The sequence below is a fragment of the Oncorhynchus keta genome, chromosome 1, assembly GCF_023373465.1.
Source record: "Oncorhynchus keta strain PuntledgeMale-10-30-2019 chromosome 1, Oket_V2, whole genome shotgun sequence".
NCBI lineage: Eukaryota > Metazoa > Chordata > Actinopteri > Salmoniformes > Salmonidae > Oncorhynchus > Oncorhynchus keta.
Genome location: NC_068421.1, coordinates 59,593,199 through 59,619,640, shown reverse-complemented (window position 1 = coordinate 59,619,640; position 26,442 = coordinate 59,593,199). Strand labels below are relative to the sequence as shown.

Sequence of the window (26,442 nt, the reverse complement as noted above, 5' to 3'; positions counted from 1 at the left end):
TCTCTCTCTCTCTCTCTCTCTCTCTCTCTCTCTCTCTCTCTCACACACACTGTGCAGTAATTAGAATCCACAGAGCAGCTTTAAGTGATACAGTCTTCTGTGTGCTCACCCCTCCTCTGCTTCTCTCCATCACATTCTCTGTGTTGTCTGTTGCTGTCTCTCGTCTGCCCTCTTCTGTTGCTTTTTATGTTGCTGTCTCTTGTCTAAACTCCTTTCTCGTCCTGTCCTGGTTGTAAAAAGTGTAAAAGAAACAATTGTTTTAATAGTAATTTCACAGGCCTTTTTACCTCAGCTATTCTTGGGAAACTATGTTTAACTTTTTCACTGCATGTATTTCACCTCTTAGAATTTGTGCAAATAAATACAACTAATTAGAATCTATAATGCAGCTTGAAGTGCTACAGTCTGTGTGATCAACTCACCTCTGTTCTATCTCCATCTGCCCTCTTCTGTCACTTTCTCTGTCTTGTCTGTTGCTGTCTCAGGTTCTTGTTTCTTACTGTGTTCTTTGTCTATCCTCTTCTGTTATGGACTGTTATGTTTTTGTAGAGTCTCTCTCCATCATATCCTACTCTTCTGTTGTCTGTCTCTTTGTCTTCTCTCGAGTGTCTCTTTAGTTTTCCAATACAAAACGGTCAAGGGGATACTGGGGTAACTTAACTTGTTTTGGCCTGTGTCAGGGTCACCTAAATCATTGTCTTCCCCTCCATTTGCCTCTGGCTGCTGCTGTTCTAAATGCTCCACTGGTCTGCTGTTCTCATCTGTCCTTGGCTCATCTGAAAGGTATCAAGGTAGAGGTGCAACATGTCATTAATTCGTTTTAAAGGGTGACGGCACGACCTGATTTGGCCTCCTTTTAGATTTGGTTCATTAAGAAATGCGAACAGCTATGATTGAATTCAAACGTGTGTTGGTTTCAGGGTGTGATTTGATGAGTGTGTTCGTAGGTGGAAAGAGTTAGCCAAATTATTTTCTCAATTAGCTTTAGCTGACTGGTGTGCAACCTGACTTTGGCTTTGGATAGTCTAGCCCCGGGATTAGTTAGGGACCGTCAATAAATTCCACAATGTAAATTAGACAATATTTTCATGCTGCACACCTTTTAGTTTTCTCATTAAATGCATTCAGTATTTGTTTATACATTTCTACAATTTATAGTTGGTTTGAGGTTCTTATGTCATTGAAATTTGGAGCTATTGGAATATTTACATATTGTCCCATGTACATTGTGTCATTTATCAAATGGTCCCTAACTAACCCCATAGGGATATTTCAGCATAACAGCGAGACACAACTCCAAACATGACAGATAAGAAGCTACGTAGCCTGTAGGCTATATGAATAAAAAAGATTACCTTTGGAATGGCATAAGTTATAAGAACTCTAAGGTTAATTTGATTTTGTCAGTTCTACCAACTAATGTGAGATTTTTAGATTACATAACATTCGAGGACACATCATTTAATGGCCTATGTATTTTTCAATGTTTTGTCCACCTACAATCTAACCACAAAACTGGCCATCTTTTCCCCTCTCTTTCTGGCTGCCCCCCCTTCTCTTCTATGTTCAAGTTTGTTTATTCATCATATACACATGATAAACATGGAGTACACAGTGCAATGAAATACTTACTTGCAGGTTGACCTCCCGACACTGCAAAATCAACCGAAAGTGTCAAATAAATAAAGAGAAACACAAATAAAAGCTCAATTAAATAATTTCACCAATTCCATAATAGCCAGTTTTTTACAAATAGTTACATAACCTATATGGAAATAACACACATGAGCCAAACATGTTTACCTGTAGAATGGAACCGGTTAGAGGACCTCTATGATTCATTTTGTCAGTTCTACTTCCTCAACATTGCTAATGTTAAACAGGGTTAAAAATGCTTTAGTGAAGTTCAGCTTCCGTCCATAGGGAGGCATTTTGCTGAGTCACATTGACATCTAACCGGTGCTGTAGGGGTGGGGTCAAGGGACAAGCGGTCCACTGTGTTGAGAAATCGCAACCAATCACAGCAGGCTCCACATCACTCCAAGGGCTTCTTGCAGTGCCTGCTACTGCCTAGTGTAGTATATTGTATTGTAAATTTTTTCATTAACATTTGTCAGTAAAACATGTATTTGGTTATGGAAACTCAGACTGAAAGGTTTGGGGCTGAATCCCCTGGAGCCCAGGCCAAATGACGCCACTGGTTTTACTCTCACTTGGAGAACACCCTGTCCCTCTTCATATGTCAAAAATGATAAATTATTTGGCCTAGATCTTGGAAACATTTTTATTTTATTTTTTAGAAATCCTAGTTACCCACTTGGCTGAATCTAAATTAATTCCAGAACGGTTAACATGGAGAACCCTGTTGAGTGGGCTAGATGGAAAGCCATCAATATCCCTGGCTTGTCAATCTGTGGAATAGGCTCCAGTGCGCAGCAGAAATTTGTTATCTTTTCTGTTGGCACGTAAATCCCTTCCACACGGTTCACGACACAAATGTTCCCATCGTGCAACACAATCAGAACACCTGCCTTTTTCTTAAATACATCATATCCTGGGTGTTTCTAGAAAGTTTATTTTACCCAAAACAGTAAAATGGGCAGTCTGTCAATGACAAATGTATTTATATATATATATATTTAAAGGTTTTTCCACTATCAATTAAAGGCTTTATTGGTTTCACTCATTTAAGACTTACATGAAGTGCCTCCAGTCTTCACACCTCTAGACTTTTTCCACATTTTGTTACAAAGTGGGATTAAAAATGTCAATACATTAGAATCACTTTTGGCAGCAATTTCAACCGAGTGTTTCTAGGTAAAGCCAAGAGCTTTCCACACCTGGATTGTGCAACATTTGCCAGTTTTTTTTTCTCCAAATTCTGTCAAATTGTTGATTGCTTAACAGTAGAGGCTGCTGAGGGGAGGACAGCTCATAATAATGGCTGGAATGGAGTGGGATCAAGCAAATGGAACCCAATCTTTGTATTTCATACCACACCAGACTCCAATCCAGCCATTATGAGCCAGCCTCCCTTAGCAGCCTCCACTGCTAGACAACCCTTCAGGTCTTGCCATATAGATTTAAGTCAAACTCAGGAACAATCATAGATTTGGCCTTGTGTTTTAGGTTAACAAGGGCTTGAATACTTGACTCAAGACACGTCAGCAATTAATTTGTAAAGATTAAAAACAATCCCACTTTGACATCGAGATAGTGTGTATGTCAGTCATAGAATCTTCTAAATGTATTCCATTTCAACCTCAGGCTGTAACAAAATGTAAGGTCAAGGAGTGACTACATCTGAAGGCACTGTATGTAGAAAGTCACTGGCCAACGCTAAATATAAATTGCAACCCTTTAGGAAGACTTAGTTTACCCAGAATTGACAGATTTACACTAGCAAATATTCTCCATGGTCCCACTCACATACTGAATCCTTGTGCTGTCAACTCTTGAAAGCTTAATCATAAATGACATACAAAGATGGTGTCCAACACTTTAATATGGAAAATTACAGATAAGGTAAAACACATTAGTTCATTCAAAAATACCTAACTAATCACAACAAGTGTAAAACAATCTATACACAGGCAAATGTACACAATATAAAACATACACTCTTTCAATATATTATTATTATATAGAGATTGTTTCTTTACCTTTAAAAAAAAAACTGGAAGCCAAGCAGCTTGAAGAGGGAGTGTTTCACCAAACTGATAATGCGATCACACTTGGGTGGAGTGAAAAGTACTGAGAATATTACACCAAAACCCAAATACATTTGGATAGGTAGTATTTTCGTTTAGTTGTTGGATCATCCCATGTAAGAAACATTTTCCAGTAAATATGACAACATTGAGGAACTAAACTTGGAGCGTTAACCGGTAAGTGCCTAATGATACACATTCCAGAAGTCCCTGCACTATAGACTATTTACACGTAAGCCTGATGCGTTCTCTGATGATATCCGACACGATTGTGTGCATCTTGATGTATTCCCAAAAAATATGAAATTGACTAATATTTTTGATAAGATGCATTTACAGCCGGTGCACAGAACCACGTTGATGAATTTCCCATTGAAGCATCCTGTAACTGTCTTAATCCAATTTACAAGTGTGAAAATAGAGAGTGCATTACGCACTTAACCACCGATCCCACCTGATTGCGTGCATTCAGGCTCAGACTCAATTAAGTGGTAGAAGCTGGCAGCCAACGTGTGTCTGGGGGGGAACAAGAAGCACTGGTATCCTTTGAGGGATCAATCCTACAAAATGGTTTAGTGACAGGAAAAGAACTACAACATTCATTCACAAATGCAAAAAAAACTCCTTCAAGCTGGCATCACTTCCACTTTGTTTGCGTGTTGTATTCGCTCTTTACAAAAGCAGTAGAACCAGGAGCAGGAGTGTGACCAGACTGGGGGTGGCTGTGGCCAACGTGTGTAGCCCCCTCTGTTTTGTGGAACATGAGGAGTCCTGGGAGAGTTTTGCTTCAGTTTGCTGGGAGGAAGGGCCTTCAGATCCTCCAGAGCCCCGTAGGCTGCCATGGAGAACTCAGGGTCCCCTGTGGTGAGCAGGTCAAACACACATGACTGGAAGTATATGTCCTCCACTTGCAGGGTCTCCCTGCACTTGGCTGTGGCACGCTCCACTGTGTAGATCTGATGTGGGGGCAGTAGGGGCCCCAGCTCAGGGTTAGACCCGGAGCCTGGGAGGTGGGGGTGAAGGGGCTGGCGCCCCAGCGTGTGCTCCTTGATGAGCTCGTTGCGAGGGCACCCGTGCAGACAAAGCTGCAGCCCACTGTTCTCCTCAGAAAAGTCAAGGGTGTCCTCTGGCATGCGGATGGCGAAGGTAAGGTAGCGCCCCACTCGGCGCACTATGATGGACGTCCCAATGTAGCGGGCCTGGATCGTCACCAGGCGGCCCCCGGAGCCAACCTTTTCTACGATCCACAGACTGCCCCCCTCCCCGCCACTCCGAGAGCCGTCCTGGAAGGCAGAGGGAAGGTCCTCGGTGGTAGCCTGGTACACCTTCTGCTCTGTACAGCCGTGGTACGACTTGAAGATCACTGTTATCTGGAAGAGAACAATGAAGAGACAAAAGGCAAGTCAATTAATGATTACATTGAAATCAAAATCTTACTTTCTGTAGTTGTTTGGTGGACAACTTTTAGTACTTTTAGTATAATAACTATGCTGATGGTAAAAGCTGTTGAGGCATTATCCTGCATACACCCTGATTACTAACAACTAAGCAGCAGATGCCATCAGAGGCCTTCAACGGGTGTAGTACCATTTTGAGCCACAGTGTGTCAGCAGGACCTTAACTTTTTATGACATTGAAAGGTTCATTTTAAAGTTTGAAAACAAACTCCAGTCTCTCTCTTAGAAAAGGTGTAAGAGCTTTTGTGTAATCTGATGGAAGGAATGCACCGTGAGCAGAAATATTCATTATACTTATTTTCAAGTAAATGTGGACTAGAAAGCATCAGCAACACATTGGTGATGTCTTGGACCACTAACTTATAATAACCAAATCCAAAGAAACGACTAGGCCAACTAATCAATGTTCCCACATTAATCTGTGCCATCTAAAATAAATACTCATAAACCATGGCACATGTAAGAAAGAGTATGGAGCCATACAAGAGTGATGGATCAAAACAAACCCAGATGTCTGATAGTCCCAGAAAATCAGAAATACCATCCACCACAACTGCCACTGTGCCAGAGCTCTGACACGACTCTGGAGTTGAGTCTGGATTTTTGGTACTACGCAAACGTTTTCACGGCTTTGTCAAAGAGCTGGCTATGGTTCACTTCACAGTTAAGGGGATACTGTATTTGATGAAGGATTTCCCTTTCTGTACTGACAGTTGCCCCAATTCAAGCGGACGGTGGGGGCATGCGGTATTGGAGTTGCATTCCCTCCACCCATATGAACAAAAAATTATAATTTGAAATAGTTGGCTCTGAAATCTGTTCTCCCTTCAGTAGTGTTTGGTTTACTTCGAACTCATACGCAATCTAGCATATGTTATTTACAAAAGCTCTTGAGGTTCAGCAAACTGATCTGAAAGAAACTGTCAGACCAGTCATTACCACTTTTATCAAATCTAGCCTGTCTAGATGATTTGGCCTATAGGTCTATTGAGCTTCTCAGAGGTCTAGGTAGTCCAAGACCCAATCCTTTGTGTATTTGCTTGTAATCTACATGAGCTGAAAAATTCACTAATGAATACAGATTATTTGAGCAAATGTGGCATGGTAAGCGAGTCTAAATGTAGCCCTACTTTTTAGTGTCTACCAAGTGTTGTATTCATCCAGTGCATATCTACAAATGTAGTAAGACAAGCTCCAAGTGTGGCTTTCAATATGAAGAACCAGGTTTAAATGTCGACTTGAGGATAAAATGGTATTACGATAAACTAAATCAGTAGAATATATATATATTTTTTAAATTAAATTATTTTTCAAATGATTCCATATTTCAAGATACATCTGTTCATTATTTGACTACAGTGGAGAACTTTATTTTTAAAATCCAATTGTGGGAGAGGGAACTGTTGGGGCAAGCGTTAATCACTACCACATGACTGACCACCCATGTGTTAAAGGTAGAGCGCTCAAGCATGTCTGTGATCAAACACCACTAAGTAGCCCTTCTCCCCTGGTGTCTGGAAAAGGAGAGGTAAAGTCACTGCAGACAGAACCTAACTTGAGATACATGTGTCAGTCTCCTTTCAAATGTAATGTATGACATACAGTTCAGGTACCGTTGTTATGATTGGGGCCCTGTTTTACTGACAGCAAAACCACCATACATGAACCCATGACCTTGGCCTACCTTGCTGGTGGCGGTGGCGCTGGAGCCCAGGACAACAGGTACGTTGGTCACCTGCACCGACAGGTAACGGTTATCGATAAGAGGCCACGCCCCCTCCACCTTGCAGGTCTGGAACTCGTCGCGGAACGTCCGTAGGTGTGGGTCCCCGAATAATCCACAGTGGGCATACTTCTTTCCCTGGCCGGCAGGGCCAGAGGCCAGCACACGGCTCTCGTAGTCGCACAGCTCGGACACGACTGGCCTGGAGGTGCTAGGGGCCCTGGCCGAGGAGGTGGGCCCGTCGCTGGAGCAGTTGTGCTGGGTGAAGAGCTCTTTGATACGGAACACGGCCGAGTGGTAGACAAGGTCACCCCTGCAGCTGCGCGCTGTGCGGCGGGTACACAGGGCGTAGGCACGCAAGGCAATGCAGTAGTCCACATCGGACAGGGAGTCTTCCTGGAGACCACTAGAGGGAGAGGTAGAGGCCACATACTCCGCATTGCAGCGCTGGATCCGGCACTGTTGGCAGTGTGCTGTAGGGGGGAGGAAACAGGGGACAGGTGTCACATGTTTATCATTGCCAACAACAGGTGAACAGAAACATGTGAAGAAAGTCATTTACATAATGAACCATTGTGTACACCGAAGCGGAAACTAGTTAAATGGTTGTGTATACGAATGTGTTTGTCTGCACTCTTCCTATGAAAAATTTAGGCAAAAACTGCTTAACACTACTCTAAACGACCATATAAAATAGGTTTCCAATAGAAATCACAGTAATTGGGCAAGTCTATTCACTGCTTAATAACTGTTATAATTAATTTGAGTTAACACATCAGCTGTACAACCCAGCTACTTGCAGCAGGACAGTTAAACTTCTCCACATATCGAGTTCACATTTGAAAAAATTGCCACTTAAACCTCAAATGCGCCAGCCCACAGGGACATGGTACCATACCCCGTCTAAGAACAAAATCAGTCAAAACTTAATACCCCCCACAACTAACTGCCACAAAAATAACAGTGCTTCACTGCTGGAGGAAGCCAATCTATCTAGTTTGCTAAAAGGTGATGAATGTGGTTTGGATTTTGCTTGGCCAATAGGAGGCGCAATAAAGGTGCACATGCCCACTGTATATGAGGTTGACTTCAGACCCAAGAGGAACTGCACAAAGAGCAGTGCTTGTTCAGCAACCGACTAACAGCTGGTCGAAGGCAAGGATGTAAGACCCAGTCAGGATCGTATAAATTCAGCACTTCCTGTGTTAAGTTATTACTCAGCACTGTGTATCTGGCAGTAAATATGTTTTGGGGGTAACAAGGAGACTATGTATTCCGATGTTTCACGTTTGAGAAGCCCATAGGCTTATCTTGAGGTGACAGGTGCATTGCATGACATTCATTTATTGCCTCACCTGTGCACGTGTCACACGATGTCACATACATTACATCCACTTTAATACTACAGCCTCAACAAGACTAAAAACGGAACTATGAACAATAATCATATTCACATTGACAGAAGATCGGATAATTAACACTAGGCCTCCAGACTGTTAACACCAAAAGGCATTACAATAATACAAATCTTGTCATTTGTATTTATTTGTTCCCCAGACAGTGGGGAAAGATAACTGGTTGCAAAACTGTGTGAAAACATTTTCAAGTGACTAATGGCCTACATGGGTCTCGGCAACTGTTCATCAAAAGTGAGATGTCGTGTGAGAGGTCATTTTAGAAGCATTTTACATCCCGCTTCTAAATTCCACCAATGATCCATGTGTTTGGAGGGAGGTCACCAAACTCTGCTTAGAATGTTGTCCATCTGGCAATCACAGCGCAATCAACCACCATGTTCATCTCTAAAGGCTTTATGGTCAGACCTTGACAAGACGCAATGTGAGAACTATGTGCGGAAATGGGAAAGGATTAAGAGAATAGGACGAATTTGCATAGGGGAAAAATATATTTCAATAGGCGCGTGAGGACAGTTTTAATGGAAACAAAATAAGAGGGTGGCTTTAGAATGTAAACAAGGCAAGCATGGCATATCCAGTATTATAACGATGATCTTACGCATCCTGCTATGTACATGAATACACCAACCAAAATGCACAATAACCATGTCATAGCAGTCTACAACATTATGGGAAGTAATAATTTAAAACTCAACTAATACTAACAATACTAATTTATAGGATACTGTGTTGCAATGCAATTCCATTTATTTTAATTTATAGCGTCCAACTTTATCTGAAGCTCATCTAAGGATCTACGGTGAAAATTGTCAAAACACTACAACATATCACGAAACGATTGGAACAAAAACACATTCGTCTCAAATCCCCATGTATTTATCTGTGACTTAAACTTGTAACGTTAACTGGGCATTGCGTAATTTTTCAAATACCTTCGAAAGTTATTCAAACTAACAAATCACCACACTTACACAATGTGTCGTGTCGTTCATGCATACAAAGCTCGGGCCGAAGTTTTTTAAAGTTACGATGGACACGTTCAGAGGCCGAAAAGTCTGACCAATGCATTGTAATAACAAATTAAGCGTGAACTTAAAGACACCATCGACTAAAACTAACCACGGCGTTAACAGTTAGCAAGCTAACTTACATGTTAAAACGTGTTAGCCATGTGTCGCTACTTTACAAACATTTTCGAATACACATTTGCAAATGCGACGTCAAAGGGCTAGCAAGCTAAATGCTAATGTGCTTAATTAGCCAACTTCTACAAGTAACGTGAAACTGTATTTTAGACTTCGTGTGTGAATACATCATTAGGTCTATATCTAGATTCGACCGTGAAAAAAAAAACTGTTCGGGATATAATGCATTGAACTAGATACTTTGAGCAAACGGTTAGCAAACTTAGATCGTGTAGTTTAGCTAGCCGCTAACTGCCCGTTTTATGCACGCAGCAAGCTAGCTCGCTGATTACCGACTTAACTTATAGTTCAGACAGGGATTTGTTACAACTCCGAATTAACAGCAATATACAGGGTAAACAAAATACAGTCCCATGTTTCAGTTCATAACTATTCCCGAAAGCGTAAGTGTTTTTGTGAACTAGTCTCGCACCATTAACACAACCAAGAAAGTCTTCCATCAATCATTCTGGGTGCGGGAAAAATGTTTTGCATGCACACAGGAGAACATACATAATATGTTGCCTTACCTGGTCGGAGCAGCAGCGAAAGTAAAACCATCGTAAAAGTAATACAGTTCCAAAGCTGCCGCTTAGCCAAGTTTTGAGGTCCGCTTCTCCCCATGCCAATCCATTCAGTTAGAATGGAGTTCTTCGACTGCTGCTCATCGACGCTGTAGCTGCGTGAAATTAGACAAACATTCGTATTCTTTCCCCTGCGCTGTCATTCAAAAAGGGCCCAGTCTTCAGGGCGGCTCTACGTGGGAGGGGTCTAACATAGTAGACGGGGCTCAGATGTGGTTGTTGGCCAATGAAATACTAATTATTCGTTGACCACTTTATATTTACATAATGCGGTTTATGGCAATCATGGGACATTGGGACTAAGCCAATGGAAAGTGTTTCTAAAGACAATGGAGTCGTTTCGAAATGATCATTGTAGTAGTTGGTAACCAGTTATAAGGAGTATTCGGCCAGGATAGGGCTGATGACAATGAATTTTTCTCACATCTAACTACACTTACAACTAAAACATGATGTTTGCAGCCTACATGATTTATCTGAAAGAAATAGTAAACCTCTTTCAGGAGAGAGTTCGAGATAGGAGTTGTAGCTCTGTCCACATAGCTCCCTCTCTGCACTATAAAGCATTCAGCTGTGGCAGTTGTCCTGTTTGATCTCCCTGAGTCTCAACAAAGCTGGAGAGCAAATGGCCCAATGCAAACAACCCTGTTGTTTCTCTCTGCTTCACTTAAACCATTACATTACTTTCCCTACTTTCTGAAGAAAATGCTCACCCAGGAGAACAATGGTGTCATAACACCTAGCATGAATAACAAAGTTAGGCATTATGTGGTAGTAAATTACCCTAGGTTTGAATAACATATTTGTGGCATATGAACAGCATGAGGGAGTGAGCTCGCCGTTTGTCGCTTTGCTATTAAGTTGAAAAATTGTTGGGGAGGCAGGTCATACACGCTCAGTGGTGACCTACAATCATGTATGCATCAGTGGAGGCTCATTGTAATGGCTGGAATGGAGTCAATGGAATGGTATCAACCAAAAGGAAACCACAGGATTGATGCCATTCCATTCCATTGACTCCATTCCAGCCATTATTATGAGCCGTCCTCCCCTCAGCAGCCTCCACTGGTATGCATACATATGGGTTTACATATGTTACCCTGGATGTTGTTCATACCTGAGGTCACTAAACATTGCCAGAGATGGTAAATCTGGTCAATGTGTAGCATTCCCCCCTAGTATTATATCTCCATAAAGATGGGCAGCTTATTAATTGAACACTCACAATACAGGAGAGACATTCTCCATGAATTATTTTCTCTCAGCTAACTGCTGCTATTATTTTTTCCATTACATTTTCAGTTAGCAACTTGTATGTTACTCTTTCTCTTTTTGTGGCCAACTTTCCATCCCTTGAACGACACTCGTCTTTCATTTGCACAGCTGCAGAGCAGGTCCATCTGTATGGAGCAGAATCATTGGGTTTTGCTCCATGGCCACCACTGTGTTTCTGTGGTTCTCATGTCATGTAAATGTAGGGTTTTTAATGGACAACTAATTAGCCAATCAAATATTGGTGTAAAGAAGATCAACAATCATACTCAGCATAATTCTGTAATTGGATTTAAAACGGAATTTACTCAGACAAATTGAATATTCTGTGCGCCGGGCTGCATACCTCTTTTTACTTTATTAGAAGCAACTGAATTATTATACTGCTCAATTTGAGTGGAGGCTGCTGAGGGGAGGACTGTTCATAATAATGGCTGGAACGGAGCGAATGAAATGGCATCAAACACATGGGGCATCAAACACATGGAAACCATGTGTTTAATGTATTTGATACCACTTCACTAGCTCTGCTCCAGCCCTTTCCACGAGCCCGTCCTCCCCAATTAAGATGCCACCAACCTCCTGTGCTCAATTAATACACTTGCCCTCCACCCCTTCCCCAATACACATGTAAATATTGGACTATAAATTGTGCCTGTATTATACTTATGCTAAAATGTTTATTCTATTCTACTGCCATTTATTTTTGACTATTTCCTATTGTTGTTGCACTGACAAAAAGGAACCTGCAAGTAAGAATTTCATTGGACGATGTATACCATGCGTATCCCAAAAACGTGTAACTTGAAACTTGAACCCAGACAGGTATCGGATCACTGGGTTCTCTATACACATGCTGGCTCCTCTGGCCCACAAAATGGTGTGATTCAGGTGCTCTGTCAGTCTTGTGAAAGGTCCTCATAGTCCTTGTTGATGTGGGGTTGATATATATATATATATATTGGAGGGGGAAATGGAGACAGCTCAACCTAAGTGGAACGTTTGGATTGTTCTGTTCTGTCAGAAGGGCCTCCTCCACCACAGTTGATACACTGTGCCAAGTCTGTCCCGCGAGGGTCAACGTACTGTGTTTGTTCAGCTAATTTTGGGCTTGATCTGTTTCATGGCTGTTCTCTACTAGGGACACATTTCAAACTCCCTGCTGCACGGGTTTGCAGATAGTCATTAGGACTCTTAGACATGAGACCGTAGCAAGGCATGTGCATATTCCTAACACAGTTTCAGGATGTCTCTCACCTCTCAAAATGCTCATCTTCAGGATCTGTAGACAACATTTTCTGCAAGAAAAAAAAAGAAATGAGTTATTGTGATTGAAGGCAAATACAATTATTTTTGAATATGTATTTATGAAAAAGTCAATTGGGACAATTTGTGATTTGCGTCTTTAAAGAGAAACCAATACAACATGCTTAGTGCTACCTTTTTCACTTGTTTATATTTTCTCTATAGCCTACTTCAGTAACTGAATCCAAACAATAACTCCAAGACGTCAGTTGTAAATGATAACACTTCTCCAGGTTTGTCCTGACTTGTGAACTGACACTCTCAAAATAAATGTAGACTCTTTGTCCATTGAAGAATGTATATGACTTTCACTAGGGATAGCACAATTACCGTATAACCATGTAACCCATGTTATGAATGAAGACCCTCATGAAAATAAAATAACCGTCATGACCGTTATGATTTTTTTTGTAGAACAAACAGCTGACTGAAGACGGGACTGCCGTCCATTCGCATGGCTAAGTCCATTTTGCGGTAACATGGACTCTTTACTCCTTGCTGAAACAAGCAGGGTGTTGTAGCAAACAAGTCTTCGGTTGCCCTAGACAATGCCCCCCTCCCTGCAGCAGCACACATAGAAATAGAATGAATAGAACAGACTTGGAACCTATAGCCATGGCAATTTGACTGGTAAACCCATGGGTATACTCGCAATGGCTGCCTAGTATTGTGACATGTGTAGAATGTTCATTCGAATGATGTTAACTGATGTGGCTACATAAGAGATCCTATTAAATTACTGGAGGGACAATGTCATAAACCCTCAAAGTTCCAGAATGGGTGGAAAATGGCAGCCATATTGGTTAGGGATAAGTCTAATTGGAATGATTGGCAGTAGAGGCATAATCCTGATTTAACTTATGCAGGAAAATAAAATGAAGTTGTGATATATCATAAATTGTGTAATAGAATTATTGTCAACGTAAAATATGATCATATACTGTAATTATAAATACTGTTTATACAGGCACAGCCAGATGAGGACTGGCCCCCCTCAGAACCTGGTACCTCTTTAGGTTTCTTCCTAGGTTCCTGCCTTTCTAGGGAGTTTTTCCTAGCCACCGTGCTTCTACATCTGCATCGCTTGCTCTTTGGGGTTTTATTCTAAGTTTCTGTATGAGCACTTTGTGACAGCTGTTGATGTAAAAAGGGCTTTATAAATACATTTGATTGATTGATTGATGTCCATTCTAGTATTCTAATTCTTAATTATATGTGTTGCTCATGCAATGGAATGTATTTTATGTAATGTCAGTTGAGTTGATTCAACAAATCACAGCACATATTGATGGTTGTGACTAGATGAAATACAGCTACGCCCCGAAGTGACTTTTCGTAGCAGGTTAGGAGAGCATTTTAGCTAACCTTAACCCTAAATTATCCTAACCTGCTACTGTACGTTAATTCTCCTAACTTGTTGCGTAGGTTCTTCTGACCTGCTACGAAAAAGTAACTTCCTGTCGTAGCTGTATACCACCTAGTCAAAACCCATATTGATGGGTACACTTCCTGCTTTTACTCCCTGCTTTGCTCCTATAGGTACACTCACAATGGCCACCAGTCCACCCATTATGCCATCATTAACTTGAACGCGGATGCCTGTTCTATTCATTCTATTTCTACGACAGCACATGCAGTCAGGAGCGGAAGAGAAGAAACATTTTGACATATTTTTGCTATTTGAACGGTTTTAATAACAGTGACCGCGGTCATTTGGCCGACCAATAACCGTCATCCAAAATTCCATGACCGTTACAGCCCTAATTTGGGAATCATTCAAACATAGCTCAGTGAAGCAAACAGCTAATCCATCCAGATGGATGGACCAGATGAATTCTTCACATGAAAGAGACCCCCTATAGATGGTCCGTAGAGCTTGATAGGCAGAGAAAGAGCTCTTTCTTCCCCCTTTCCTTCTGAGCATATTGCATTGCATGACCCAGCAAATATGCATATTCTGCCTCTTAAAGCCAGTACATTTCTCCCGACACTGGATCACTTGTTCTAATACAATAGAAAAATGAGGTCAGTCTGGTAAAATTAGCCATCCGCCTCACGGCAGGCCTGAATGCCAGGCCAGTGAGAAGGAACAGCTGGGCTCCATTTGTGAGTTGGAGAAACAAGAGAAATAAAGAGAAAGGGATCAGAGGCATTTTGGCAAGAAGCAAAGATAGGGATTGGAAGAGTGATAATAAATAGTAAAAAAAGGAGTAAGGAGAGAGTAACTGACGAAAACATGGGGTTTGATGAGAATGAGTAGTATGAGTAAGGACACTGGAATTAAAGAAGAGGGAAAGGGTTTTGAGAGTCAGACAGTGAGAGAAAGATCCCCAGGAATCTGGCAATTGTAGCGTAAAAGAGAAGAAGAGAGTGAAACGAGAAGGTGGGGGGGGGTGCAGGAGCAGGAGAGAGGGGAAGAAAAGGAGAGGGGATTGGGTTTCCTCTGACTGTGTGTCTGGGCAGCGCCACATGTTCCTCATTAAGGTCCTCACACTGTGGGACCAGCTCCACACCGTGGTGCTTGTTTTTGTTACTAGGTCCATTGCGCTGTGGTCTGGATGAAACCAGAAAACTGGGCCAGTGCTCTCCCGAAAACCTTTACAAACTAGTACACACCTCTTGTTTAGAGCAATCCTTATCTAAAACTTTATGATTCAAAACAACATGGGTTTGTTTCACACTAACTTTGTCCACTGAAATTGTCCCCAGATTTATTGGGATAGAATCTGATAACAAAATCTAGAGAAATGCTTACTCTCTGATACACCTGTAATATGAGGGGTAAGATTTAGGCCGTAGGATACGCAGGTAACCGCACTGTATATTTCTATCCATCACATATTTTGCCTCGTGGCACGAGCTGTTGAGTGTGGCCGCATGAAGGAAAAATGGGACGATTTGCACAATCGTCCTAAAATCTCATAAGAAATTAGATGGTGTTTTTTGTTTTACAGTAACATTATATTATGCTATTATATTTGGTTCCGTTATGTACAATACTATCATAACGTGATCTTGCAGACTTGTTTTATCAGCTTGGGTTGAACGTTATTAAACAATCACCATTCACCAGAGTAGCCTGTTTTCTATGAGTAGATTAGAGACTTGCGCAAGTAGAGAATACCGCACATGCGCAGAAGCTTTGGGACCTTTAGCCCATGGGATAAGGGGTCTAGAAAAGTTGGATCTGCAGCCACTCCGTAAGTCTAAAGTGGAAAGTGCTCAAATGTTCTTTTAAAGGGCTCTTGTATAAGGTAAGTGGCCTAGTTAGTACCTTATGACTGTGAGTCTCTGAGTGAGCAGCAGTAGGGAGAGCATGGCTTCATGATGCAGGGCAGGCCACTCACAGCGAGGGGACTGTTATCTGTAGGTAGATAAGACATCCAGCAGTGTGAGTGTGTACAGGGCTGTCCTGATAGCATCTCCTCTTGAGGATCCCACTTACGAGCCCTGATTGATACCTGACAGAGCACAGAGGGGGATCCTCACAGTGTTGTTCTAGCTGCTTGCAGCCCTCTCCATAGCAGGCCATGCGTGCATCTGTTTACAGTGTTTTGGCAATGTGTGTGCCTGAGTCAACATAAGCTGTTATCAAGGAGCTGTATATCTACTTTCAGAGGCTATGCTTTTTGAACACGTTGTGTGGTCACTGGTTTTCAACAGAAAATGATTTAGTTATAGGACTGCTGGAAGATTTTGTCCCCAGAATATTCAGATGAATGTATTTGTGGGTCATGTGAAGGCAGTTATGTCATGAGAGAGGGCACTATTGCATATCTCCTATCTGAAAAAAATACGTTTGCACTTTGCATTGACTAACTGTTGATCCAGACAGTAGATAAAACATATTGATATTATCTTGACTAGGGGCCTACAATGAAAACGTTGTATATAATGAAACACAGTTATCTATGAACCCTAAATCTAATCCTAAACTAAAATGTAAATCATTTCACTGAAGTGTCCCTGTTCTCAATTCTGTTATTCTCTTGCAATAATTCTCTCCCCCTTTCCAACAGAACAAATGTAGTTGACATAGCTTCAAGCTCAGTGCCTTTCAATAGATAGTCAACTGACTCCGGTAACCATAGATTTTAGGTCAGGGGGTGATGAGGGATGATGGAGCAAATACATGCAGAGCAGAATACAGAGGGACCTCTGATCCTTCCCCGAAGGGAGAGAGTGCAGCATGGCCTGGCCGACCACAGTAAAGGGGGGATCTCACCTTTGACCCTGACACTACCTGTGTATCTGCAGTGCAGGTGAGTCAGGAGCCAGTAAGCTTCGGGGCCCCTGAGGTGGGAGGTATGTGTGGGAGGATTAGCAAAGGTGTGTGTAACATGCAGACAGATCAGCACTGAAGCTTCCCTAATCTTTCAACTGTCATCTAACCACAAAGTACCTTGCCTGCCCTGCACTCCCCTTCATTAGGTATTGCAACAAATATATATTTGCAAGGACTGTGAAATAGATAGTGATGAAGCAAGAAACATTTCTTGTGTTATAACACAACCACAAATAGCACTTTCAGTACTTTATTGATAATGCCATTATGCCATATGCAGGTCGCAAGCTGATTTGCTTTCCATTGCCTTGCTAGAACATGCTTGGGCTTTCCACTTCCCACCTCTCCTGACACCCCTCCTCCTCATCTGGACTCCTAGGGCAGGCTGAATAGTAGAGACAGATAGCCAATTGCTTTGCTTTGTAATCACACTCTTTCCGCCAGGAAATGATGGACAGTCCTCTCTAAAAGGCTTCACCAGTGAATAAAACGATAATGACCGTGATCCATACCACACTTTTCTTCGATGTTACGAGCTTTGATTTGTTTTATTAGGATCCCCTTTAGACGGTGCCAATGGCGACAGGTAGTCTTACTGGGGTCCGACATATAATGGGAAAAAAAGACTTCCCAATTTACATACATTCTTTCGGATTGGATATACAGTATGTTGCCTTGTTTATGGGTTACCTGAACTAGTAAAGGTACATTTAATCCTAAATATATACACATATGTTGAATATTTCCAAGAATCGACTCTAGCGCATGATTGTGTTCTATCATTGAACCTTCAAACCGCAGACCTCTCCAACTCCGGAGTTGAGTGTTTTCTACATTAACAGGTAAGGGAGGTGGAAAGAGGGATGTGGGTTGTGTGTGTTAGTCCATTTGTCTAAGAAGGCAAGTTCTCCCTCAGCCCGGAGAGAGAGAGAGTTATAGCCTCCCGCATCTGCCCCATGCTGTCACCAAAGACCCAAGGTTTCCTCTTCTGCTTTCCTTTTTTACTACGGCTCTCTTTTTTCTTCTCCTGCAGAAACTGTAAACATTTGACTGAGTGCAATGATACTTATCCATGACCTATCCACATATGGGTAAGCGTTAAGCAAACATGAAGGTTAAGACAATAGGGGAAAAATGTTCCTCTCCATTGCCCATCTCCATATATATTTTCCTTTTTCGCCAAACTCCTAACAACAAGGTATGCATAGGTCTACAATTAACATTAGCATACATTTAAAACCACATTTCACTACACCTTTGGCCATAAAATATATATATATATATATAACAGTATAATTTTAAACCGTCCCCTCGCCCATACCCGGGCACGAACCAGGGACCTTCTGCACACATCAACAACAGTCACCCACGAAGCATCGTTACCCATCGCTCCACAAAAGCCGCGGGGAACTACTACTTCAAGTACTCAGAGCAAGTGACGTAACCGATTGAAACGCTATTTAGCGCGCACCGCTAACTAAGCTAGCCGTTTCACATCCGTTACACTCACCCCCCTTTTGACCTTCCTCCTTTTTCCGCAGCAACCAGTAATCCGGGTCAACAGCATCAATGTAACAGTATAATTTTAAACCGTCCCCTCGCCCATATCCGGGTGCGAACCAGGGACCCTCTGCACACATCGACAACAGTCACCCTCGAAGCATCGTTACCCATCGCTCCACAAAAGCCGCGGCCCTTGCAGAGCAAGGGGAACTACTACTTCAAGGTCTCAGAGCAAGTGACGTAACCGATTGAAACGCTATTTAGCGCGCACCGCTAACTAAGCTAGCCGTTTCACATCCGTTACATATATATATATATATATATACTTTTTTGGCCTCAGTGTCTAACAATTCAGCTGACATTTGTGACAGTTCAAGTAAGTTGCTCCATATTCTACAAACCATGTGGGGCCAATCCTACATATTTATTTATTTATTTTTATTGGAGTTTCGATTTTTCTACCCTTCAGTCCCATTGCAATGTGCTCTATTCTATGCCTGAAGTGACATGGCATGAACTCAAAATGCGTCACTGTGTGACTCTGCCCAGCCTATCAATCTGATAGTCTTTCAGAACTGGTCTATCTGACATGAGTAAAGGCTATTCTCCCACCCTTAGCTCACACATACAACAGTTCAAGACCAGGAATAGATGGAGAGGCAGACGGTAACTCATGAGACTAGTGTGTAAATTTAGTTTACTAATCCCGATTCACCAAGGTTTACCTCTGGAGGCATGTAAAGAATTCTTCTGTGTGGGGCAAGGAACCCAAAACTGTGAGTCTTGGGGAAACATTCCCACCGATCAGGGCTGCTTGACTGAATACAATACTGAGGATACAGGATCCGGGTATCATGTAAAGAATTCAGTATTTTACTGCTTGGAAATGGATATTACTGTCGTTTTCTTGGCTTCTAACAGATGTTTCTTATATTCGCTATAAAGAGACATCATAGTCACCCCTAAGCAGTCGCGTTCCTTTCTCGCAGAGAGGTAGTACATGTATTTTGTCAACACATATTGTCATCAGCTACTGCCCCTGTGGTATAGCCAGGACTCGAATGGACATAGGAGGATTGATGCTTTTAGTTATATTTTACTGTTCAGTACTGGCAGGAATGAATTAAGATACAAAATTGCCAAATATTGACCCTGACCAGAATTACATTTTCACAGTGTATGTCATGAACAACAGTTTGCGTTTAGTATTTTCTTTTCAGTACAGCATCTGACAGTGATTGATTGGTTGGAAAGCAATGTCAGAGGGAAAAAATGTCACTTACCTTGGATTTCTATGTGTGCGTTGTTGTATGCTGTATGGGCAGTTGGACCAGGCAGAGACAGTTAACCCTCGTTCCCCGGCAACCTCAACTGGTGGACTAAGTGCTGTTCTGCTATACAGGGGGAGATAGCTGGGAATTAAAGCATATGACAACAGCTGTCCGTTAAAAGAATCGGCACTTTGATTAGTAGTGATCAATGTTCTTTAATTCCTACATATCTGGGTAGGGCATTTCTAAAATAAAAAAAAAAGAAGAATAGAATAGAATGGAAAAAAAGATTCAAACACATTCACATGCATGCACACAAACATGCACACAAACATGCACAAACACACACACACACAGACACGTACTGTACACACCCACACACACACTCACACTCATAGACATTCATTGGCTTGACAACATGTGTCGCCTTTGGACGTCATCCCATATTCTCCAAAGGCCTGCGGGGCAGACAGACAGACGCAATGGTGTAGACGGCCATGCACTGTGTTAACAGAGCATGTGGACCGCTGTACAAAGTGAATGAGAGCTCTATGTGTTGTCATGTTCTATCCACATCTCTCTCTCACCTCCAACCCCCAACTTCTACAATCACACACTGATTTGCAGCACCTCGTCTTAGATCCATACTATCATGTCATACAATTAATGTATTAAATGAAGGAAAATATCTTTCTTGACAAATATGAAGGGTAAAGTGAGCTCCACAGCTTCATTTCTGTCATTTTTACCCTGCAGACATAGTTTGCTGAAACTCCAGCATCAAAACACCTTCAAAGAAAAAGCCTTCTCATGCGTTTACCCTCATCCAATTCTTTTATGTGGCTCAGCCTCAGACTGCAAGCACATGAACGGCGTTCCCCGACAAGATTGATCATGTGCTGGGGCCCCATAAAATGTGTTTGGTTATCAGTTGGTTCTTGCAAATAGGCCGAAGTGATGTGAGTGTGATCAACTTTGCCAGGATGTCTGTGCGTGGTAGCTCCAGGATAGGGCTGTGCTACGGCTGATTTATGACATCTAGAGCAGCCAGAAAGCCTCAGGCAGAGGGAGAGGGGGACACAGAGAGAGAGTGAATGGGAGAGAGAGAGAGGCCTCAATCTGACTAACATTCTACAGGAAATCCATGCTGACTGTGCCACCAAGGTAGTCGCCCCAGCCTGTAAATTCCATGAAGCCAAGCAACCAAACACTATGGAATATCTGAAAAAACGAATGTGTTCCATTCAGTTTGTTGCATTGCTCTGAATTAGTTTGGGTTGTTGGACATGTGTGTAGATTGTGGATTTGTGCTTTTTAGTTTGGTAGCATGCTTACAGTACGTTCTGTACTCACAGTGTAGTACAGAACATGCATCTATTCAAACATCCTGTGAAACTCCCTTGAAGCCGATATGAATGTCCAGTAAAAGGGTACCTAATCCAGCATGCATTTTTCAAACTTGGGAAATTGTGAAAGGCCTCACAGGCCTCGTTTGCTTCATCCTCATAGTTTTTTTTCTTCCTGTTTCTAGCAAATCTTTTCAGTTGGGCAGCTGTTCAAAGACAGCTGCTTTGGTCATTCAGTCAATGTTGTGTTTCAGTTGATCCATTGCTAGTTCTACAAGTAATCCCCTGTCATGCCTCTTTTCTCTTTTCACACACACCCATTCTGGTACTAGCATGCACACAAACACACACACACACACACACACACACACACACACACACACACACACACACACACACACACACACACACACACACACACACACACACACACACACACACACACACACACACACACACACACACACACACACACACACACACACACACACACACACACACACACACACACACACACACACACACACATTAAGACATGCACCCACTCGTAAACGGCGCCATCAACAAAATAGTGCAAGAGACCAATGATAGTGTGATAGTATGGTGATACATGGCATGCATTTTTTCCAAAGACAAAGAGGCTAAATTGCAGCAACATGGCACCATTGAATTTGAAGCATTATTAGAGCCAGAGCCTATGAGGAGCCATCTAATCTCTTGGCCTTACTGGTCTATGAATGTTTTCCATGTCTGCCATGGTGGAGGTATGTGACCACACAAAGCCCCGCTGGCGACAGAGTGGCATGCGAGAGGGTTGAAATGAGCAGGGACCATGCCAATGTGTGTGTGCCGCCCTCCTGTCACATGCACTCACACATTGTTGTACATACTTACACACATACACACATCTATACAGAAACACAAACACACACCATGCCTCCAGTTGTCCCTTGCTCTCATTAAACATAGCAGGTGTCAGGCGGGCTCTGATAGACTGCTGGTGGGGGTCAGCTAGCTTAGCCTTAAGAACAGCATTGCTATTGTCTCTAATGTATGTGGAGTACTGGAATGGGATCGGAAAATTGAATGGATTATAACCTGGCCATGCAATTTCACTCATATGAAGTGGCAATGTATAACGCATTCTTATTTGGTTTGAATTGCAGTTTGCTGCTTGTAGCCCTTTAAAGGATTGCCCTTGTATTCATTAGACATTTCAGACATTCCGAGACAAAAACACATAAATATTCCTTTCATAAACCTCCCAGTCCTGCTCTCTGTAATTCCTTGTCATCACTCAATGTGGTGTCCAAATTGGCATGTGCGTCAGACGCCGTGTGGAGAAGGAGAGAGCAGCGGCCTTGGTTCTAAACATCATCCTCTTTCAGCAGGGGCTTCAACAAATCAAAAACATCCCCTGGCTGTCAGGACTTATTCTAGGTAATGTAAATGAGAGCCAGGGGAGCAGTGAGAGGAGAGAGGAGAGAGTATTCCTGGTGCCACTCACTCACACCCTGGGAGAATCAAAGACCTGGGACTGAGCTGTTTCTGTCAGGACAAGGCTGTTGCTCTGAAGTATGGTAGCCAGATCAGGTCCTGTTTTAGCCCACGCTGCTCTGTTGTCATGTTTATTTTTTGACCAGACAACATCAGAGGAGATGGCTGTACATCCAGGCACTTTGGATAAAGTCTGTTTTAAGTGCACCACCGTTTTCCAGTCCCCATTCCTGCATGCTCTGGTTTAGTGCACACTGCCAGAACAGTCCCAAGCCGTTAGTCAGGAGGAGTGGATTGTGCAACACGGTCCATGTACATCTGGGAGATACAGTAACAGTCATTCTCAATGAAGAAATAAGGACATCACTGTCTGTCTGTTTTCCATACTGCTTTGAAAATGGTATTTTAGTAGCACAGGGCCCTCTGTGATTTATTTTCTTCTGCCCTCTGTCTCCTGGCATCTTCTTTTTGGCAGCCCAGGGCACTTTGTCAGTGTTAAGCATAAATTGTCCCTAACCTAAAAGATGGGCCACATTGCAGGCCTATTTATAATGGATCTGGTACAGCCTATATATTTTAATGGACATGTTTTTCTCCAACTGTAAATTCAGTCTTTACGTCTGTGGAGTATTTCTGTGTAACGAGAGCGCTGAGAGTCGGGAAGCGAGTACAAGGAGTGAGTGTTTTTAATAAAGAAACAAGCCATTAAACACAACACACAAACAACGCACCTACATGAAACAGAGTCAATGACACCTGGGGAAGGAACCAAAGGGAGTGACATATATAGGGCAGGTAATCACAGAGGTGATGGAGTCCAGGTGAGTCTGATGACACGCAGGTGCGTGTAACGATGGTGACAGGTGTGCTCCATAACGAGCAGCCTGGTGACCTAGAGACCGGAGAGGGAGCACACGGGACATTCTGTTACTGCAGCTCCCAGTCTGGGCCGGGGTTAATAGACAGGAAGAGTATGACAGATGGACCGGTGTATTTTTCTTCTTCTTTTCCTGGACTCTTCTACTTAATGGCAGTGATTGCAGGGATAAAGGGACCATCATTTCTCTGGCCCCCCTCGACCCTGGCTCTTCCTGTCCACCACATGTTGCTCTGTGCTCATTTCTCAGACGGGGAATACAGAGAGGAGCTGCCAATCACCAAGATAAATGAGCTCCAGGTTTGCTATGATGACTTTGGTCTAGGCCTCTCCCCTCTCCTCCATCTCTCCCTGGGCACTCAGAGGTGGCCTACTCTGCCATACAACCACTGTCCACATAGTTGAAAGCAGTGAAAAATTCAAGATGATTTCTTCTCATATATGCAACGTATTTAATTTATAGTGAATGTTTAGAGTGGAGAGTGGCTAGGACTGAGAATAACAACACGAATAAACTATTTAATCAATAAGTAAATGTGTACTATTTATGTGTGTTTTTGAGAGTTGTTTCAAACACCAACCCCCGGTACCACTCTGTATGATAACACATGTTTACAATCTGGGGAGTGAGATTATGTACAATTGCAAACCTTTTCCAGCTCCACCAAATCCTCATCCAGACTGGGGCATTACACACTAATAGCAGTCTGCTAGAAGCACTGTGTAATTGCCTGGGCTCATGTGCTCTGGAAAGCTAGGGCAGGGGCCAGCGGCATCAAAGACCCACTGATCACTCCTCTGCCTCTCTCCTCCAAAGGGGAACCGGGGGGAAGAAACAAATACACGTGGACAAACACACAAGGGGAAGTGAAAACTGAAGCAGATGTGATAGTACAGGATGGACAAGACTGGCCAAATGGATTCCCTATCCCTGGATCCACCTGTTAATATTTAAAAACAATGGGAAAGAACCAATGGTTGGGTCAAAAAAATTAACAAAAACAAAAAGTAATGTTGCGGTGACATCATGGATTATTAAGCTGGGGGTGGGGCTATTAAGAGGCCAGCAGTAAGCCCTGGCCTGGCAGTAAGTAGGGCAGGAAACTGTGGCAGAGGCAATTTGAGAAGCTGAGACCTCAGCGTCTGCAGCTGTGCTTTCAGTTTTCCTGCCTCCAACAGCTCAGCGACATGTGACGCTCCCAACTATTCACCTATGACCTCTCTCCCCATATACCTACAGAGAAAAGAGGTGAAAGAAGATGGGAAAGGAGAGCTGGACAACAACTTCTGCTCAATGCATTTACTCCATCAGTCACGTGCTGTGTAGCTGAAGACTGAAAATACATCCAGCAGTTTTACTAAATGGGTCAATGGGTTTGACAACTTCTTGAATTGTTGTATTAGTTTACTCTGACGTTTTCTGATTTGTTTTCCAAAGACTTAATTACACTTTGGGGAATACCAGTAACGAAAGCTGAGAAACCATACAGTATACACTACCATTCAAAAGTTTGGTGTCATTTAGAAATGTCCTTGTTTTCCTTGAAAACATACATGAAATGAGAAATAAAGTCAAGACGTTGACAAGGTTATAAATAATGATTTTTAATTTAAATAATAATTGTGTCTTTCAAACTTTGCTTTTGCCAAAGAATCCTCCACTTGCAGCAATTACAGCCTTGCAGACCTTTGGCATTCTAGTTGTCAATTTGTTGAGGTAATTTGAAGAGATTTCACCCCATGCTTCCTGAAGCACCTCCCACAAGTTGGATTGGCTTGATGGGCACATCTTGCGTACCATATGGTCAAGCTGCTCCCACAACAGCTCAATAGGGTTGAGATCCGGTGACTGCTGGCCACTCCATTATAGACAGAATATCAGCTGACTGCTTCTTCTCTAAATAGTTATTGCATAGTTTGGAGCTGTGCTTTGGGTCATTGTCCTGTTATATGAGGAAATTGTCTCCAATTCAGCACTATTCACAGGATATAGCATGGCATTGTAAAATGGAGTGATGGCCTTCCTTCTTCAAGATCCCTTTTACCCTGTACAAATCCCGCACTTTACCACCACCAAAGAACCCCCAGACATCACATTGCCTCCACCATGCTTGACAGATGGTGTCAAGCACTACTCCAGCATCTTTAAAGTTTTTCTGTGTCTCACGAATGTTCTTCTTTGTGATCCAAACACAGCAAACTTAGATTCGTATGTCCATAACACCTTTTTCCAATCTTCCTCTGTCCAGTGTCTGTGTTCTTTTAACCATCTTAATCTTTTATTTTTATTGGCCAGTCTGAGATATGGCTTTTTCTTTGCAACTCTGCCTAGAAGGCCAGCACCGGAGTCGCCTCTTAACTGTTGACGTTGAGACTGGTGTTTTGCGGGTACTATTTGATGAAGCTGCCAGTTGAGGACTTGTGAGGCGTCTGTTTCTCAAACTACCACTCTTCTTTTTATTCTGGTTAGAGCCAGTTTGCGCTGTTCTGTGAAGGGAGTAGTACACAGCGTTGTGCCAGATCTTCAGTTTCTTGGCAATTTCTCACATGGAATAGCCTTCATTTCTCAGAACAAGAATAGACTGATGAGTTTCAGAAGAAAGGTCTTTGTTTCTGGCCATTTTGAGCCTGTAATCGAACCAACAAATTCTGATGCTCCAGATACTCAACTAGTCTAAAGAAGGCCAGTTGTATTACTTCTTTAATCAGGACAACAGTTTTCAGCTGTGCTAACATAACTGCAAAAGGGTTTTCTAATGATCAATTAGCATTTTAAAATGATAAACTTGGATTAGCTAACACAATGTGCCATTGGAACACAGGAGTGATGGTTGCTGATAATAGGCCTCTGTATGCCTATGCAGATATTCCATTAAAAATATGCCTTTTCCAGCTACAATAGTCATTTACAACATTAACAATGTCTACACTGTATTTCTGATCAATTTGATGTTATTTTAGTGGACAAAAAATGTGCTTTTCTTTCAAAAACAAGGACATTTCTAAGTGA

The 26,442-nt window shown here is 42.3% G+C and overlaps 1 long non-coding RNA gene and 1 pseudogene across 2 annotated transcripts; both read right to left on the bottom strand.

The window, feature by feature from the left end:
- Nucleotides 1-427: 427 nt before the first annotated feature.
- On the bottom strand, nt 428-2,225 carry LOC118395684 (uncharacterized). Its single transcript, XR_004828026.2, has 3 exons — nt 1,804-2,225; nt 1,633-1,653; nt 428-776 (listed from the first exon to the last, which is right to left on the bottom strand). It is a non-coding gene; the product is annotated as an uncharacterized LOC118395684 (long non-coding RNA).
- A 1,262-nt stretch (nt 2,226-3,487) lies between these two features.
- Nucleotides 3,488-19,829, bottom strand: LOC118389515 (repulsive guidance molecule A-like; annotated as a pseudogene). Its single transcript, XR_008147350.1, has 5 exons — nt 19,725-19,829; nt 12,606-12,646; nt 10,023-10,171; nt 6,852-7,363; nt 3,488-5,080 (listed from the first exon to the last, which is right to left on the bottom strand). The product of XR_008147350.1 is annotated as a repulsive guidance molecule A-like (transcript).
- Between the last annotated feature and the right edge of the window lie 6,613 nt (nt 19,830-26,442).